The sequence below is a fragment of the Phyllobates terribilis genome, unplaced genomic scaffold (genome assembly GCF_046119375.1).
Source record: "Phyllobates terribilis strain yellow unplaced genomic scaffold, ASM4611937v1 Scaffold_2__4_contigs__length_985480577, whole genome shotgun sequence".
Classification (NCBI taxonomy): domain Eukaryota; kingdom Metazoa; phylum Chordata; class Amphibia; order Anura; family Dendrobatidae; genus Phyllobates; species Phyllobates terribilis.
In genome coordinates this window covers 565,652,939-565,668,173 of record NW_027362762.1, presented here as the reverse complement: position 1 = coordinate 565,668,173, position 15,235 = coordinate 565,652,939, and positions in this window count along the sequence as shown.

The window sequence follows — 15,235 nt, the reverse complement described above, 5'->3', positions numbered from 1 at the left end:
TTCACCTTTTTTCAATTTTATCACCGTGTTATATATATTCTACCCAAACACATTTGGAACTCTCCTGGGATACCCTCACACATATTATTCCCTCATATAGTGGATATTTTCACAAAAAAGTGAAATTTTCAAAAATCCAGAAAATTGGCTGAAAACGGCTAAATATCAAGGACTTATTGGGCGAATCGCTCTGGAACTGAAATCGAAATGCTCACTGACATTTCCCCTATCTGAAAGTCTGATAAACGCCGGAAAAATGACTAAGTCCCAAAAAAATTTTTTTCAACTTTTTTCTATTTTACCCCCGTGGGATATATATTCTACCCACATACATTTGGAACTCTCCTGGGGAACCCTCACACATAGTATTCCCTCATTTAGTGGATATTTTCACAAAAAAGTGAAATTTTCAAAAATCCAGAAAATCGGCTGAAAATGACTAAATATCAAGGACTCATTGGGTGAATCGCTCTGGAACTGAAATCGGAACGCTCACTGACATTTGCCCTATCTGAAAGTCTGATAAATGCCCGAAAACTGACTTAGTCCAAAAAAAAATTTTTTTTCAACTTTTTTCAATTTTATCCCCGTGTTGTATATATTCTACCCAAACACATTTGGAACTCTCCTGGGATACCCTCACACATATTATTCCCTCATTTAGTGGATATTTTCACAAAAAAAGTGAAATTTTCAAAAATCCAGAAAATTGGCTGAAAACGACTAAATATCAAAGACTCATTGGGCGAATCGCTCTGGAACTGAAATCGGAACGCTCACTGATATTTCCCCTATCTGAAAGTCTGATAAACACCAGAAAATTGACTTAGTCCAAAATAAAAAAAATTCAACTTTTTCAATTTTACCCCCGTGGGATATATATTCTACCCACACACATTTGGAACTCTCCTGGGGTACCCTCACACATATTATTCCCTCATTTAGTGGATATTTTCACAAAAAAAGTGAAATTTTCCAAAATCCAGAAAATTGGCTGAAAACGACTAAATATCAAGTACTCATTTTGCGAATCGCTCTGGAACTGAAATCGGAACGCTCAGTGACATTTGCCCTATCTGAAAGTCTGATAAACGTCAGAAAATTGACTTAGTCCAAAAAAAAAATTTTTTTAAACTTTTTTCAATTTTATCCCCGTGTTATATATATTCTACCCAAACACATTTGGAACTCTCCTGGGGTACCCTCACACATATTATTCCCTCATTTAGTGGATATTTTCACAAAAAAGTGAAATTTTCAAAAATCCAGAAAATTGGCTGAAAACGACTAAATATCAAAGACTCATTGGGCGAATCGCTCTGGAACTGAAATCGGAACGCTCATTGATATTTCCCCTATCTGAAAGTCTGATAAACGCCAGAAAATTGACTTAGTCCAAAATAAAAAAATTTCAACTTTTTCAATTTTACCCCCGTGGGATATATATTCTACCCACACACATTTGGAACTCTCCTGGGGTACCCTCACACATATTATTCCCTCATTTAGTGGATATTTTCACAAAAAAAGTGAAATTTTCCAAAATCCAGAAAATTGGCTGAAAACGACTAAATATCAAGGACTCATAGGGCGAATCGCTCTGGAACTGAAATCGGAACGCTCAGTGACATTTGCCCTATCTGAAAGTCTGATAAACGTCAGAAAATTGACTTAGTCCAAAAAAAAAAAATTTTTCACCTTTTTTCAATTTTATCCCCGTGTTATATATATTCTACCCAAACACATTTGGAACTCTCCTGGGATACCCTCACACATATTATTCCCTCATTTAGTGGATATTTTCACAAAAAAGTGAAATTTTCAAAAATCCAGAAAATTGGCTGAAAACGACTAAATATCAAGGACTTATTGGGCGAATCGCTCTGGAACTGAAATCGAAATGCTCACTGACATTTCCCCTATCTGAAAGTCTGATAAACGCCGGAAAAATGACTAAGTCGAAAAAAAAATGTTTTCAACTTTTTTCTATTTTACCCCCGTGGGATATATATTCTACAAACACACATTTGGAACTCTCCTGGGGTACCCTCACACATATTATTCCCTCATTTAGTGGATATTTTCACAAAAAAGTGAAATTTTCAAAAATCCAGAAAATTGGCTGAAAACGACTAAATATCAAAGACTCATTGGGCGAATCGCTCTGGATCTGAAATCGGAACGCTCACTGATATTTCCCCTATCTGAAAGTCTGATAAACGCCAGAAAATTGACTTAGTCCAAAATAAAAAAATTTCAACTTTTTTCTATTTTACCCCCGTGGGATATATATTCTACCCACACACATTTGGAACTCTCCTGGGGTACCCTCACACATATTATTCCCTCATTTAGTGGATATTTTCACAAAAAAAGTGAAATTTTCAAAAATCCAGAAAATTGGCTGAAAACGACTAAATATCAAAGACTCATTGGGCGAATCGCTCTGGAACTGAAATCGTAACGCTCACTGATATTTCCCCCATCTGAAAGTCTGATAAACGCCAGAAAATTGACTTAGTCCAAAATAAAAAAATTTCAACTTTTTTCAATTTTACCCCCGTGGGATATATATTCTACCCATACACATTTGGAACTCTCCTGGGGTACCCTCACACATATTATTCCCTCATTTAGTGGATATTTTCACAAAAAAGTGAAATTTTCAAAAATCCAGAAAATTGGCTGAAAATGACTAAATATCAAGGACTCATTGGGTGAATCGCTCTGGAACTGAAATCGGAACGCTCACTGACATTTGCCCTATCTGAAAGTCTGATAAATGCCCGAAAACTAAGTCCAAAAAAAAAATTTTTTCAACTTTTTTCAAATTTACCCCCGTGGGATATATATTCTACCCACACACAATTGGAACTCTCCTGGGGTACCCTCACACATATTATTCCCTCATTTAGTGGATATTTTCACAAAAAAAGTGAAATTTTCAAAAATCCAGAAAATTGGCTGAAAACGAATAAATATCAAAGACTCATTGGGCGAATCGCTCTGGAACTGAAATCGGAACGCTCAGTGACATTTGCCCTATCTGAAAGTCTGATAAACGTCAGAAAATTGACTTAGTCCAAAAAAAATAATTTTTTCACCTTTTTTCAATTTTATCACCGTGTTATATATATTCTACCCAAACACATTTGGAACTCTCCTGGGATACCCTCACACATATTATTCCCTCATATAGTGGATATTTTCACAAAAAAGTGAAATTTTCAAAAATCCAGAAAATTGGCTGAAAACGGCTAAATATCAAGGACTTATTGGGCGAATCGCTCTGGAACTGAAATCGAAATGCTCACTGACATTTCCCCTATCTGAAAGTCTGATAAACGCCGGAAAAATGACTAAGTCCAAAAAAAATTTTTTTCAACTTTTTTCTATTTTACCCCCGTGGGATATATATTCTACCCACATACATTTGGAACTCTCCTGGGGAACCCTCACACATAGTATTCCCTCATTTAGTGGATATTTTCACAAAAAAGTGAAATTTTCAAAAATCCAGAAAATCGGCTGAAAATGACTAAATATCAAGGACTCATTGGGTGAATCGCTCTGGAACTGAAATCGGAACGCTCACTGACATTTGCCCTATCTGAAAGTCTGATAAATGCCCGAAAACTGACTTAGTCCAAAAAAAAATTTTTTTTCAACTTTTTTCAATTTTATCCCCGTGTTGTATATATTCTACCCAAACACATTTGGAACTCTCCTGGGATACCCTCACACATATTATTCCCTCATTTAGTGGATATTTTCACAAAAAAAGTGAAATTTTCAAAAATCCAGAAAATTGGCTGAAAACGACTAAATATCAAAGACTCATTGGGCGAATCGCTCTGGAACTGAAATCGGAACGCTCACTGATATTTCCCCTATCTGAAAGTCTGATAAACACCAGAAAATTGACTTAGTCCAAAATAAAAAAAATTCAACTTTTTCAATTTTACCCCCGTGGGATATATATTCTACCCACACACATTTGGAACTCTCCTGGGGTACCCTCACACATATTATTCCCTCATTTAGTGGATATTTTCACAAAAAAAGTGAAATTTTCCAAAATCCAGAAAATTGGCTGAAAACGACTAAATATCAAGTACTCATTTTGCGAATCGCTCTGGAACTGAAATCGGAACGCTCAGTGACATTTGCCCTATCTGAAAGTCTGATAAACGTCAGAAAATTGACTTAGTCCAAAAAAAAAATTTTTTTAAACTTTTTTCAATTTTATCCCCGTGTTATATATATTCTACCCAAACACATTTGGAACTCTCCTGGGGTACCCTCACACATATTATTCCCTCATTTAGTGGATATTTTCACAAAAAAGTGAAATTTTCAAAAATCCAGAAAATTGGCTGAAAACGACTAAATATCAAAGACTCATTGGGCGAATCGCTCTGGAACTGAAATCGGAACGCTCATTGATATTTCCCCTATCTGAAAGTCTGATAAACGCCAGAAAATTGACTTAGTCCAAAATAAAAAAATTTCAACTTTTTCAATTTTACCCCCGTGGGATATATATTCTACCCACACACATTTGGAACTCTCCTGGGATACCCTCACACATATTATTCCCTCATTTAGTGGATATTTTCACAAAAAAGTGAAATTTTCAAAAATCCAGAAAATTGGCTGAAAACGACTAAATATCAAGGACTTATTGGGCGAATCGCTCTGGAACTGAAATCGAAATGCTCACTGACATTTCCCCTATCTGAAAGTCTGATAAACGCCGGAAAAATGACTAAGTCCAAAAAAAAATGTTTTCAACTTTTTTCTATTTTACCCCCGTGGCATATATATTCTACAAACACACATTTGGAACTCTCCTGGGGTACCCTCACATATTATTCCCTCATTTAGTGGATATTTTCACAAAAAAGTGAAATTTTCAAAAATCCAGAAAATTGGCTGAAAACGACTAAATATCAAAGACTCATTGGGCGAATCGCTCTGGATCTGATATCGGAACGCTCACTGATATTTCCCCTATCTGAAAGTCTGATAAACGCCAGAAAATTGACTTAGTCCAAAATAAAAAAATTTCAACTTTTTTCAATTTTACCCCGTGGAATATATATTCTACCCACACACATTTGGAACTCTCCTGGGGTACCCTCACACATATTATTCCCTCATTTAGTGGATATTTTCACAAAAAAGTGAAATTTTCAAAAATCCAGAAAATTGGCTGAAAATGACTAAATATCAAGGAATCATTGGGAGAATCGCTCTGGAACTGAAATCGGAATGCTCACTGACATTTCCCCTATCAGAAAGTCTGATAAACACCGGAAAAATGACTAAGTCCAAAAAAATAATTTTTTTCAACTTCTTTCAATTTTACCCCCGTGGGATATATATTCTACCCACACACATTTGGAACTCTCCTGGGGAACCCTCACACATATTATTACCTCATTTCGTGGATATTTTCACAAAAAAGTGAAATTTTCAAAAATCCAGAAAATTGGCTGAAAATGACTAAATATCAAGGACTCATTGGGTGAATCGCTCTGGAACTGAAATCGGAACGCTCACTGACATTTACCCTATCTGAAAGTCTGATAAATGCCCGAAAACTGACTAAGTCCAAAAAAAAAATTTTTTCAACTTTTTTCAAATTTACCACCGTGGGATATATATTCTACCAACACACAATTGGAACTCTCCTGGGGTACCCTCACACATATTATTCCCTCATTTAGTGGATATTTTCACAAAAAAAGTGAAATTTTCCAAAATCCAGAAAATTGGCTGAAAACGACTAAATATCAAGGACTCATTGGGCGAATCGCTCTGGAACTGAAATCGGAACGCTCAGTGACATTTGCCCTATCTGAAAGTCTGATAAACGTCAGAAAATTGACTTAGTCCAAAAAAAAAAAATTTTTCACCTTTTTTCAATTTTATCCCCGTGTTATATATATTCTACCCAAACACATTTGGAACTCTCCTGGGATACCCTCACACATATTATTCCCTCATTTAGTGGATATTTTCACAAAAAAGTGAAATTTTCAAAAATCCAGAAAATTGGCTGAAAACGACTAAATATCAAGGACTTATTGGGCGAATCGCTCTGGAACTGAAATCGAAATGCTCACTGACATTTCCCCTATCTGAAAGTCTGATAAACGCCGGAAAAATGACTAAGTCGAAAAAAAAATGTTTTCAACTTTTTTCTATTTTACCCCCGTGGGATATATATTCTACAAACACACATTTGGAACTCTCCTGGGGTACCCTCACACATATTATTCCCTCATTTAGTGGATATTTTCACAAAAAAGTGAAATTTTCAAAAATCCAGAAAATTGGCTGAAAACGACTAAATATCAAAGACTCATTGGGCGAATCGCTCTGGATCTGAAATCGGAACGCTCACTGATATTTCCCCTATCTGAAAGTCTGATAAACGCCAGAAAATTGACTTAGTCCAAAATAAAAAAATTTCAACTTTTTTCTATTTTACCCCCGTGGGATATATATTCTACCCACACACATTTGGAACTCTCCTGGGGTACCCTCACACATATTATTCCCTCATTTAGTGGATATTTTCACAAAAAAAGTGAAATTTTCCAAAATCCAGAAAATTGGCTGAAAACGACTAAATATCAAGTACTCATTTTGCGAATCGCTCTGGAACTGAAATCGGAACGCTCAGTGACATTTGCCCTATCTGAAAGTCTGATAAACGTCAGAAAATTGACTTAGTCCAAAAAAAAAATTTTTTTAAACTTTTTTCAATTTTATCCCCGTGTTATATATATTCTACCCAAACACATTTGGAACTCTACTCTCCTGGGGTACCCTCACACATATTATTCCCTCATTTAGTGGATATTTTCACAAAAAAGTGAAATTTTCAAAAATCCAGAAAATTGGCTGAAAACGACTAAATATCAAAGACTCATTGGGCGAATCGCTCTGGAACTGAAATCGGAACGCTCATTGATATTTCCCCTATCTGAAAGTCTGATAAACGCCAGAAAATTGACTTAGTCCAAAATAAAAAAATTTCAACTTTTTCAATTTTACCCCCGTGGGATATATATTCTACCCACACACAGTTGGAACTCTCCTGGGATACCCTCACACATATTATTCCCTCATTTAGTGGATATTTTCACAAAAAAGTGAAATTTTCAAAAATCCAGAAAATTGGCTGAAAACGACTAAATATCAAGGACTTATTGGGCGAATCGCTCTGGAACTGAAATCGAAATGCTCACTGACATTTCCCCTATCTGAAAGTCTGATAAACGCCGGAAAAATGACTAAGTCCAAAAAAAAATGTTTTCAACTTTTTTCTATTTTACCCCCGTGGGATATATATTCTACAAACACACATTTGGAACTCTCCTGGGGTACCCTCACACATATTATTCCCTCATTTAGTGGATATTTTCACAAAAAAGTGAAATTTTCAAAAATCCAGAAAATTGGCTGAAAACGACTAAATATCAAAGACTCATTGGGCGAATCGCTCTGGATCTGAAATCGGAACGCTCACTGATATTTCCCCTATCTGAAAGTCTGATAAACGCCAGAAAATTGACTTAGTCCAAAATAAAAAAATTTCAACTTTTTTCAATTTTACCCCCGTGGAATATATATTCTACCCACACACATTTGGAACTCTCCTGGGGTACCCTCACACATATTATTCCCTCATTTAGTGGATATTTTCACAAAAAAGTGAAATTTTCAAAAATCCAGAAAATTGGCTGAAAATGACTAAATATCAAGGAATCATTGGGAGAATCGCTCTGGAACTGAAATCGGAATGCTCACTGACATTTCCCCTATCAGAAAGTCTGATAAACACCGGAAAAATGACTAAGTCCAAAAAAATAATTTTTTTCAACTTCTTTCAATTTTACCCCCGTGGGATATATATTCTACCCACACACATTTGGAACTCTCCTGGGGTACCCTCACACATATTATTACCTCATTTCGTGGATATTTTCACAAAAAAGTGAAATTTTCAAAAATCCAGAAAATTGGCTGAAAATGACTAAATATCAAGGACTCATTGGGTGAATCGCTCTGGAACTGAAATCGGAACGCTCACTGACATTTACCCTATCTGAAAGTCTGATAAATGCCCGAAAACTGACTAAGTCCAAAAAAAAAATTTTTTCAACTTTTTTCAAATTTACCCCCGTGGGATATATATTCTACCAACACACAATTGGAACTCTCCTGGGGTACCCTCACACATATTATTCCCTCATTTAGTGGATATTTTCACAAAAAAAGAGAAATTTTCCAAAATCCAGAAAATTGGCTGAAAACGACTAAATATCAAGGACTCATTGGGCGAATCGCTCTGGAACTGAAATCGGAATGCTCAGTGACATTTGCCCTATCTGAAAGTCTGATAAACGTCAGAAAATTGACTTAGTCCAAAAAAAAAAAATTTTTCACCTTTTTTCAATTTTATCCCCGTGTTATATATATTCTACCCAAACACATTTGGAACTCTCCTGGGATACCCTCACACATATTATTCCCTCATTTAGTGGATATTTTGACAAAAAAGTGAAATTTTCAAAAATCCAGAAAATTGGCTGAAAACGACTAAATATCAAAGACTCATTGGGCGAATCGCTCTGGAACTGAAATCGGAACGCTCACTGACAGTTGCCCTATCTGAAAGTCTGATAAATGCCCGAAAACTAAGTCCAAAAAAAATTTTTTTTCAACTTTTTTCAAATTTACCCCCGTTCGATATATATTCTACCCAAACACATTTGGAACTCTCCTGGGATACCCTCACACATATTATTCCCTCATTTAGTGGATATTTTGACAAAAAAGTGAAATTTTCAAAAATCCAGAAAATTGGCTGAAAACGATTAAATATCAAGGACTTATTGGGCGAATCGCTCTGGAACTGAAATCGAAATGCTCACTGACATTTCCCCTATCTGAAAGTCTGATAAACGCCGGAAAAATGACTAAGTCCAAAAAAAAATTTTTTAAACTTTTTTCTATTTTACCCCCGTGGGATATATATTCTACAAACACACATTTGGAACTCTCCTGGGGTACCCTCACACATATTATTCCCTCATTTAGTGGATATTTTCACAAAAAAGTGAAATTTTCAAAAATCCAGAAAATTGGCTGAAAACGACTAAATATCAAGGACTCATTGGGCGAATCGCTCTGGAACTGAAATCGGAATGCTCACTGACATTTCCCCTATCTGAAAGTCTGATAAACGCCGGAAAAATGACTAAGTCCAAAAAAAAATGTTTTCAACTTTTTTCTATTTTACCCCCGTGGGATATATATTCTACAAACACACATTTGGAACTCTCCTGGGGTACCCTCATACATATTATTCCCTCATTTAGTGGATATTTTCACAAAAAAGTGAAATTTTCAAAAATCCAGAAAATTGGCTGAAAACGACTAAATATCAAAGACTCATTGGGCGAATCGCTCTGGATCTGAAATCGGAACGCTCACTGATATTTCCCCTATCTGAAAGTCTGATAAACGCCAGAAAATTGACTTAGTCCAAAATAAAAAAATTTCAACTTTTTTCAATTTTACCCCCGTGGAATATATATTCTACCCACACACATTTGGAACTCTCCTGGGGTACCCTCACACATATTATTCCCTCATTTAGTGGATATTTTCACAAAAAAGTGAAATTTTCAAAAATCCAGAAAATTGGCTGAAAATGACTAAATATCAAGGAATCATTGGGAGAATCGCTCTGGAACTGAAATCGGAATGCTCACTGACATTTCCCCTATCAGAAAGTCTGATAAACACCGGAAAAATGACTAAGTCCAAAAAAATAATTTTTTTCAACTTCTTTCAATTTTACCCCCGTGGGATATATATTCTACCCACACACATTTGGAACTCTCCTGGGGTACCCTCACACATATTATTACCTCATTTCGTGGATATTTTCACAAAAAAGTGAAATTTTCAAAAATCCAGAAAATTGGCTGAAAACGACTAAATATCAAGGACTTATTGGGCGAATCGCTCTGGAACTGAAATCGAAATGCTCACTGACATTTCCCCTATCTGAAAGTCTGATAAACGCCGGAAAAATGACTAAGTCCAAAAAAAAATTTTTTCAACTTTTTTCTATTTTACCCCCGTGGGATATATATTCTACAAACACACATTTGGAACTCTCCTGGGGTACCCTCACACATATTATTCCCTCATTTAGTGGATATTTTCACAAAAAAGTGAAATTTTCAAAAATCCAGAAAATTGGCTGAAAACGACTAAATATCAAAGACTCATTGGGCGAATCGCTCTGGAACTGAAATCGGAACGCTCACTGACAGTTGCCCTATCTGAAAGTCTGATAAATGCCCGAAAACTAAGTCCAAAAAAAATTTTTTTTCAACTTTTTTCAAATTTACCCCCGTTCGATATATATTCTACCCAAACACATTTGGAACTCTCCTGGGATACCCTCACACATATTATTCCCTCATTTAGTGGATATTTTGACAAAAAAGTGAAATTTTCAAAAATCCAGAAAATTGGCTGAAAACGATTAAATATCAAGGACTTATTGGGCGAATCGCTCTGGAACTGAAATCGAAATGCTCACTGACATTTCCCCTATCTGAAAGTCTGATAAACGCCGGAAAAATGACTAAGTCCAAAAAAAAATTTTTTAAACTTTTTTCTATTTTACCCCCGTGGGATATATATTCTACAAACACACATTTGGAACTCTCCTGGGGTACCCTCACACATATTATTCCCTCATTTAGTGGATATTTTCACAAAAAAGTGAAATTTTCAAAAATCCAGAAAATTGGCTGAAAACGACTAAATATCAAGGACTCATTGGGCGAATCGCTCTGGAACTGAAATCGGAATGCTCACTGACATTTCCCCTATCTGAAAGTCTGATAAACGCCGGAAAAATGACTAAGTCCAAAAAATAATTTTTTCAACTTTTTTCTATTGTACCCCCGTGGGATATATATTCTACAAACACACATTTGTAACTCTCCTGGGGTACCCTCACACATATTATTCCCTCATTTAGTGGATATTTTCACAAAAAAAGTGAAATTTTCAAAAATCCAGAAAATTGGCTGAAAACGACTAAATATCAAAGACTCATTGGGCGAATCGCTCTGGAACTGAAATCGGAACGCTCACTGATATTTCCCCTATCTGAAAGTCTGATAAACGCCAGAAAATTGACTTAGTCCAAAATAAAAAAATTTCAACTTTTTCAATTTTACCCCCGTGGGATATATATTCTACCCACACACATTTGGAACTCTCCTGGGATACCCTCACACATATTATTCCCTCATTTAGTGGATATTTTCACAAAAAAGTGAAATTTTCAAAAATCCAGAAAATTGGCTGAAAACGACTAAATATCAAGGACTTATTGGGCGAATCGCTCTGGAACTGAAATCGAAATGCTCACTGACATTTCCCCTATCTGAAAGTCTGATAAACGCCGGAAAAATGACTAAGTCGAAAAAAAAATGTTTTCAACTTTTTTCTATTTTACCCCCGTGGGATATATATTCTACAAACACACATTTGGAACTCTCCTGGGGTACCCTCACACATATTATTCCCTCATTTAGTGGATATTTTCACAAAAAAGTGAAATTTTCAAAAATCCAGAAAATTGGCTGAAAACGACTAAATATCAAAGACTCATTGGGCGAATCGCTCTGGATCTGAAATCGGAACGCTCACTGATATTTCCCCTATCTGAAAGTCTGATAAACGCCAGAAAATTGACTTAGTCCAAAATAAAAAAATTTCAACTTTTTTCTATTTTACCCCCGTGGGATATATATTCTACCCACACACATTTGGAACTCTCCTGGGGTACCCTCACACATATTATTCCCTCATTTAGTGGATATTTTCACAAAAAAAGTGAAATTTTCCAAAATCCAGAAAATTAACTGAAAACGACTAAATATCAAGTACTCATTTTGCGAATCGCTCTGGAACTGAAATCGGAACGCTCAGTGACATTTGCCCTATCTGAAAGTCTGATAAACGTCAGAAAATTGACTTAGTCCAAAAAAAAAATTTTTTTAAACTTTTTTCAATTTTATCCCCGTGTTATATATATTCTACCCAAACACATTTGGAACTCTCCTGGGGTACCCTCACACATATTATTCCCTCATTTAGTGGATATTTTCACAAAAAAGTGAAATTTTCAAAAATCCAGAAAATTGGCTGAAAACGACTAAATATCAAAGACTCATTGGGCGAATCGCTCTGGAACTGAAATCGGAACGCTCATTGATATTTCCCCTATCTGAAAGTCTGATAAACGCCAGAAAATTGACTTAGTCCAAAATAAAAAAATTTCAACTTTTTCAATTTTACCCCCGTGGGATATATATTCTACCCACACACATTTGGAACTCTCCTGGGATACCCTCACACATATTATTCCCTCATTTAGTGGATATTTTCACAAAAAAGTGAAATTTTCAAAAATCCAGAAAATTGGCTGAAAACGACTAAATATCAAGGACTTATTGGGCGAATCGCTCTGGAACTGAAATCGAAATGCTCACTGACATTTCCCCTATCTGAAAGTCTGATAAACGCCGGAAAAATGACTAAGTCCAAAAAAAAATGTTTTCAACTTTTTTCTATTTTACCCCCGTGGGATATATATTCTACAAACACACATTTGGAACTCTCCTGGGGTACCCTCACACATATTATTCCCTCATTTAGTGGATATTTTCACAAAAAAGTGAAATTTTCAAAAATCCAGAAAATTGGCTGAAAACGACTAAATATCAAAGACTCATTGGGCGAATCGCTCTGGATCTGAAATCGGAACGCTCACTGATATTTCCCCTATCTGAAAGTCTGATAAACGCCAGAAAATTGACTTAGTCCAAAATAAAAAAATTTCAACTTTTTTCAATTTTACCCCCGTGGAATATATATTCTACCCACACACATTTGGAACTCTCCTGGGGTACCCTCACACATATTATTCCCTCATTTAGTGGATATTTTCACAAAAAAGTGAAATTTTCAAAAATCCAGAAAATTGGCTGAAAATGACTAAATATCAAGGAATCATTGGGAGAATCGCTCTGGAACTGAAATCGGAATGCTCACTGACATTTCCCCTATCAGAAAGTCTGATAAACACCGGAAAAATGACTAAGTCCAAAAAAATAATTTTTTTCAACTTCTTTCAATTTTACCCCCGTGGGATATATATTCTACCCACACACATTTGGAACTCTCCTGGGGTACCCTCACACATATTATTACCTCATTTCGTGGATATTTTCACAAAAAAGTGAAATTTTCAAAAATCCAGAAAATTGGCTGAAAATGACTAAATATCAAGGACTCATTGGGTGAATCACTCTGGAACTGAAATCAGAACGCTCACTGACATTTACCCTATCTGAAAGTCTGATAAATGCCCGAAAACTGACTAAGTCCAAAAAAAAAATTTTTTCAACTTTTTTCAAATTTACCCCCGTGGGATATATATTCTACCAACACACAATTGGAACTCTCCTGGGGTACCCTCACACATATTATTCCCTCATTTAGTGGATATTTTCACAAAAAAAGTGAAATTTTCCAAAATCCAGAAAATTGGCTGAAAACGACTAAATATCAAGGACTCATTGGGCGAATCGCTCTGGAACTGAAATCGGAACGCTCAGTGACATTTGCCCTATCTGAAAGTCTGATAAACGTCAGAAAATTGACTTAGTCCAAAAAAAAAAAATGTTTCACCTTTTTTCAATTTTATCCCCGTGTTATATATATTCTACCCAAACACATTTGGAACTCTCCTGGGATACCCTCACACATATTATTCCCTCATTTAGTGGATATTTTGACAAAAAAGTGAAATTTTCAAAAATCCAGAAAATTGGCTGAAAACGACTAAATATCAAGGACTTATTGGGCGAATCGCTCTGGAACTGAAATCGAAATGCTCACTGACATTTCCCCTATCTGAAAGTCTGATAAACGCCGGAAAAATGACTAAGTCCAAAAAAAAATTTTTTCAACTTTTTTCTATTTTACCCCCGTGGGATATATATTCTACAAACACACATTTGGAACTCTCCTGGGGTACCCTCACACATATTATTCCCTCATTTAGTGGATATTTTCACAAAAAAGTGAAATTTTCAAAAATCCAGAAAATTGGCTGAAAATGACTAAATATCAAGGAATCATTGGGAGAATCGCTCTGGAACTGAAATCGGAATGCTCACTGACATTTCCCCTATCTGAAAGTCTGATAAACACCGGAAAAATGACTAAGTCCAAAAAATAATTTTTTTCAACTTCTTTCAATTTTACCCCCGTGGGATATATATTCTACCCACACACATTTGGAACTCTCCTGGGGTACCCTCACACATATTATTCCCTCATTTCGTGGATATTTTCACAAAAAAGTGAAATTTTCAAAAATCCAGAAAATTGGCTGAAAATGACTAAATATCAAGGACTCATTGGGCGAATCGTTCTGGAACTGAAATCGGAACGCTCAGTGACATTTGCCCTATCTGAAAGTCTGATAAACGTCAGAAAATTGACTTAGTCCAAAAAAAAAATTTTTTTCAACTTTTTTCAATTTTATCCCCGTGTTATATATATTCTACCCAAACACATTTGGAACTCTCCTGGGATACCCTCACACATATTATTCCCTCATTTAGTGGATATTTTCACAAAAAAGTGAAATTTTCAAAAATCCAGAAAATTGGCTGAAAACGACTAAATATCAAAGACTCATTGGGCGAATCGCTCTGGAACTGAAATCGGAACGCTCACTGATATTTCCCCTATCTGAAAGTCTGATAAACGCCAGAAAATTGACTTAGTCCAAAATAAAAAAATTTCAACTTTTTAAATTTTACCCCCGTGGGATATATATTCTACCCACACACATTTGGAACTCTCCTGGGGTACCCTCACACATATTATTCCCTCATTTAGTGGATATTTTCACAAAAAAAGTGAAATTTTCCAAAATCCAGAAAATTGGCTGAAAACGACTAAATATCAAGGACTCATTGGGCGAATCGCTCTGGAACTGAAATCGGAACGCTCAGTGACATTTGCCCTATCTAAAAGTCTGATAAACGTCAGAAAATTGACTTAGTCCAAAAAAAAAAAATTTTTCACCTTTTTTCAATTTTATCCC